A 5860-nucleotide genomic window follows, 5' to 3' on the forward strand; every position below is an offset into this window, starting at 1 on the left:
AGATTTTTACTATTGCAAGATGATGCAGGGATAAAAAACTACATACCTAAACCTAACATTGTTAGGTTACTGTGTTAACATTCAGAGAGAGATAAGCAGTAAAAATAGAAAGGAGCTTTTTTTTTTCATGCTTTTTTAATGTTTTATTACCATCACATGAGGTAAAAAAAAAATCTATTTCCTTCTTTTCTCTCTCCCTTCCTGCTTTCCTTCCTTCCTTTCTTCTTTCTTTTTTTTAATTTTTTTCAATATATGAAGTTTATTGTCAAATTGGTTTCCATACAACACCCAGTGCTCATCCCAAAAGGTGCCCTCCTCAATACCCATCACCCACCCACCCCTCCCTCCCACCCCCCATCAACCCTCCATTTGTTCTCAGTTTTTAAGAGTCTCTTATGAAGGAGCTTTAATCAACAGTCGAAAAAAGCACAGGGTACAAAGACTTAATAGGAAAATAATAAATGATCAATTAGACTAAGCACCAAAGTTGCCCAAGAAAAGCCCTCTTGTCTTTACTGTTCCAAATGAAGTTAAATTGATACAAACTGCCTTCTCAGAGGCAGGGCTCTGGCCTTTCCTGTGTGCCGTTATGACAAAATTAGAAGAAATCAGGGTGCAGTCTCCAGTTAAGAATAACAAACTAGGGGTGCCCGGGTGGCTCAGTTGGTTAAGCATCTGACTTCAGCCTAGGTCATGATCTCACAGCTTGTGAGTTCAAGCACCACATCAGGCTCTGTGATGCCAGCTTGGAGACTGGAGTCTGCTTCAGATTCTGTGTCTCCTTCTCTCTCTGCCCCTCCCCCACTTGTGCTCTGTCTCTCTCTCTTTCTCTCTCTCTCAAAAAAAAAAAATAAATGTAAGAATAACAAACTAAATGCTTACACAAAGGAAAGTGTTAGAAAATAAAGTAATATTTTTAGACTGGACTCACAAACACAGGCAGAGGTTAAGAATATGAAGGAGAGATTAACCAGAGACCATGTGAAGTCAGGGTTCTGGAGGGTGGTGGACCAGGGTTGGAAACCCAGATCTGGTAAGTACTGGAATTGTGCACCTGGGCTAGGTACTTATGGTCCTTGACCCTGTTTCCACATTTCCCTCATCCTGAAAATGGAAAAAGTAATAATACTTCTCTCTCAAAGTTGTTAAGATTGAATGAAATAATGTGGGGCGTCTGGGTGGCTCAGTTGGTTAAGTGTCACTCTTGATCTCGGCTCAGGTCATGATCTCACGGGTTTGTGAATTTGAGCCCTGCATCAGACTGCACGCCATCAGTGCGGAGCCTGCTTGGGATTCTCTCTCTCTCTCTCTCTGTCTCTCTCAGAATAAATAAATAAACTTAAAAAAAGGTTTTTAAGTTTAAATGAAATAATGTAGCTTCCATGCAGAGTAAAGTGGATGGCATGGGGTAGATGCTTAATAACCAGTAGGTATTAACCAGGAAACAGTCTTATCTGATTAGGGTAGAAGGTATGGTGCTTTAGAATTAGAGGCTGGAACTAGATACAGCTCAATCAAAAAGGGAGGAGAATGTCTAGGTCACAGAAGGGATGATGGTGACAGTGGTGAGGGACTGATCATGTGATACTAGATCCCACAAATCAGTATGACACTTGGGATCCATGAAAGGGAAGGGAAGCATGTGTTAACAGCCACATGCTAAGTCCAGAGAGTATGTCTCCAGTTGGAACTCTCTTAACTTCTCTGATTTCCCTATGAGCCCCCAAAGCTGTATGCTTTTTTTAGCTACTTTTACAGGGATTTCCCTCCTCCCTCTTTCTCTGTTTGCCCCTGTTAAGTTTCATACTGACCAAACTTTCAATATTTACCACTTTCTAAAGAGTACAGCCTTATTCCAGAAAGATCATACAGAGCTTTGTTTTCTTGGTGGAAGTGAGAGGAATTTCTGAATTCTTCAGAAAAGCTTGGAAACTCTCTCAATCAGTTTATCAGATCTTACCTGTCTCATTACCCCAAGGGTCTTTTCTGAATGTTTTCTGAATATATACACTTTCCTATATCTTTACTATTACCACTATGGTTTAAAATGACTTCATGTTTTGTCAGACACCTACAATTATCTCCTAACTGTAGTCTTCATTTCTACTTGTGCCCATACCAATCCTCCATTTGCAGCTAGAATGATATTGTATTATAAAAACAAAAGTATGATCAAATCTCTCTCTAACTTAAAAAACTTCTAGTAATGTTCCCTACTACCAGGATGAAGTCACAATTATTTTTTTTAATTTTACTTTTCTTTTTTTAAATTTACATCCAAATTAGTTAGCATATAGTGCAACAGTGATTTCAGGAGTAGATTCCTTAGTGCCCCTTACCCATTTAGCCCATCCCCCCTCTCACAACCCCTCCCGTAACCCTCAGTTTTTCTCCATATTTATGAGTCTCTTCTGTTTTGTCCCCCTCCCTGTTTTTATATTATTTTTGTTTCCCTTCCCTTATGTTCATCTGTTTTGTCTCTTAAAGTCTTCATATGAGTGAAGTCATATGATTTTTGTCTTTCTCTGACTAATTTCACTTAGCATAATACCCTCCAGTTCCATCCACATAGATGCAAATGGCAAGATTTCATTCTTTTTGATTGCTGAGTAATACTCCATTGTATATATATACCACATCTTCTTTATCCATTCACCCATCAATGGACATTTGGGCTCTTTCCATACTTTGGCTATTGTTGATAGTGCTGCTGTAATACTGGGGTGCATGTGTCCCTTCAAAACAGCACACCTGTATCCTATGGATAAATGCCTAGTAGTGCAATTGCTCAGTCATAGGTTAGTTCTATTTTTAATTTTTGAGGAACCTCCATACTGTTTTCCAGAGTGGCTGCACCAGCTTGCATTCCCAGAAGTCACAATTCTTTAATACTGCTCACAAAGCCTGTATAACCTGGGCCTTATTTCTCTCTCCAGATTCATCTTGGCAACTCTTTGTTCATAATGCTGCAGTAGCACTGACTTTTTTTGCTCATGGAAGTCATTGAGCTTTGTACAGCCTCAGGACCTTTGCACATAATGTTCCCTCTGTCCAGAAGGCTCACTCCACAACTTTCCACCTGACCAATTCCTCCTTATACTTCAGCTCTCTAATTAATTTGTGACTTATTCACTGACACCTACCCAAACACTGCAAACTAGGTTAGGTCTTTCTGTTTTATACTTTCATAATACCCTGTACTTTGTCATGGCTGTACTTATCACGAACCTAATTAAATAATAGTTGTTTAGTTATTGAATATCTAGCTCTTTGGGTTGTGAGCTCCATGAGATCAAGAACTTATATCTTATGTTCAAAGCTATAAATCAATTATATAGTACAGTTAAAAGCACATAGCAGGCACTCAGTAAATAATGAATGTCCATAATTATCCATATTTGCATCTTTGGTCATAGATCTGTGCATATGAATGCTATATATATATATATATATATATTATATATATATATATATATATATATATATATATATATAACTAGAACAAAAGAAATGTAGCTGATTTACTGCATTCTCTTTGGTAGCTGGAGGTTTTTTGTTTTGTTTTTCGTTTTGTTTTGTTGTGTTTTTTTTTTTTTGCCTTATTTTCTGAGGGAGACTCACCATGATAAATTTTCTTCAAGTTTGGCTTGAAAAAACCTTTTTTTCAAGGTTTATCCATACAAAAAGAGCATGTCAACTATAAAGGATAGGGTAAATCAGGCTGTTAGCAATCTCCATATCAAAATTTAATGTTAAAAGAAAATGACGCAATAGCCTATAAAGCACACAGGCAAGAAAAAAAGTGTGATGCAAGATTGTAACATTCAGTATGGTGTCTTGAGACATAAAAGTTAAGAGAATGAAGAAAATGAATTAAATCTTAAATTTCTATTTCCATTTATGATGGGCTAGGTTATTCAGACCAATATGTCCATAGATAATGAATAAAGATGCTGAATGAACTATATACATATATAAAAATTCCTCCAAGGCACAAAATTGCTGACAAGATAGTAAAAACTATTAGGCCAAAAGCTAAGAAAAGGTGGAAGCCCAGAAAGTGGAGTACAAGAGCACAAAAGCTACTCTTGCCTTGAGGACATTTTCTAGACAGGGACATCTAGCATTGTTTTTAGTAGGTTCACTGGGCATGGAAAGAGCAGACAAGGTCCAGGGCTACCCAAGGTGAAAATGCTATTAGGTGGACTCTTCCTATATTAGTTTGGGACTCCATAGGCTATACCATAAGGATAAGGGTGAACCAGTACCCAAGAACTTTAGAAAATGTTGTTTTTTACATGGACTATAATAGGAGAAAAAAAAATAAAAGCATCTCTCCCTATCCCATTTTTGAGCAGATATGGCCACCACACAGCTCCCTCCTGCTTAGATTTGTAGCCTGGGTTAGCAATGACTCAAGGAACCTCAATCCATGAAAACAGGTCTTACTGAGAAAGCCCTGGGGCACCTGGGTGGCTCAGTTGGTCAAGCATCCAACTTTGACTCAGGTCATGATCTCACGTTTTGTGAGTTTGAGCCTCATTTGGGGCTCTGTGCTGACAGCTCAGAGCATGGAACCTGCTTCAGATTCTGTGTCTCCGTCTATCTCTGCCCTTTCCCCCACTCACACTCTGTCTCTCTCTCTCTCTCAAAAATAAACGTTAAGAAAGCCTCAAGGCACTTAGCAGGAGCAAACAAAAATCATTTTTTTCCCCCAAGAAGCCACAAATACTTTCCTTCACAAATAGTTTTTCAAGGATAAGAAGTAAACATACAAGGAAACTAGACACCACAAACAACACACAGCAAAAATATCAGGCAGCAGAAATAAACCAGAAAATAATTGAGACATTAGAATTATGATACAGATTACAAAAGAACTATGATTACTATGTTTAAAGAAATAAAACAACACAACTACCAATGCAGGAAATAGGAGAGAGGAACATGTTGAAATGCTCCATATACATGCAATTGGCAAAATCCAGACTGGAGGAAACTCTGTATTGTCAAAGAACCCAGGTTAGTTAACAAAAAATTGTAAGGAAGAGAAAGCTTTAAAATTTGAAGATTATCATGTTAATTTCCCCGTTATTCCTGGTTTTTCATGAACATTTCTCATAAATAAGTGTTTCATTTCTTCTACATTTTTTTTAGAGGACATTCTCCACATTAACCATTAGTACCTTGAATTTTGATGTTAAAACAACCTAACTTGCTTGTAATGTATTGTTCTTTCTATACAATCCTGGATTTAGTTAATATTTTAAGGATTTTTGAATCTATATTCATGAGCAAAACTGGAATATAATTTTCCTTTAACTTGGTGCCTGTCAGGTTTCCCCATCAGGGTTATTCTGTGCCTCATAAAAAGTTGAAGTGTTCCCTGTGACTGTCTCCCTTTCCCCAGTTTGTAAATATCTCATTAAGACAGGAAAGTTATCCTGGTAATATGTTTGGTTTAACTTTCCAAGGAAATCAGGGTAGTCTGGAGCCTTCTTTGTGGGTAGCCTTTGCACTACTTTTTCAATTTGTTTTTAAACGATTTCGGTTTTCTATTTCCCTGTACGCAAGCAAAGAAGTACCGGCCCAGGACCTCTCAATTCCGGTAAGCCGACTGCAGAAAACTGAAGCCACAACACAGGAAAATGCGCACAAAACAAGTCACTTCCGTCTAGGAAGTGACGGTGTAACCACGTCGGGCGCAGCGGGGCCTCAAAACCCCTTCTGCGGAAGCCGCGTTCTGACGTCACCACGCAGCCGAATACCCATAAGACCGCAACGAGCCGTATTGCATTGTGGGACACTTGTCCATACCCTGGGGGCTTAGTGCGTCAGTAAGGGGTTCTCCACAGTGACG

This window comes from Lynx rufus, unplaced genomic scaffold (assembly GCF_022079265.1).
Source record: "Lynx rufus isolate CCGP_SWC_20201006 ecotype Redwood Valley unplaced genomic scaffold, mLynRuf1.p SCAF_10, whole genome shotgun sequence".
Classification (NCBI taxonomy): domain Eukaryota; kingdom Metazoa; phylum Chordata; class Mammalia; order Carnivora; family Felidae; genus Lynx; species Lynx rufus.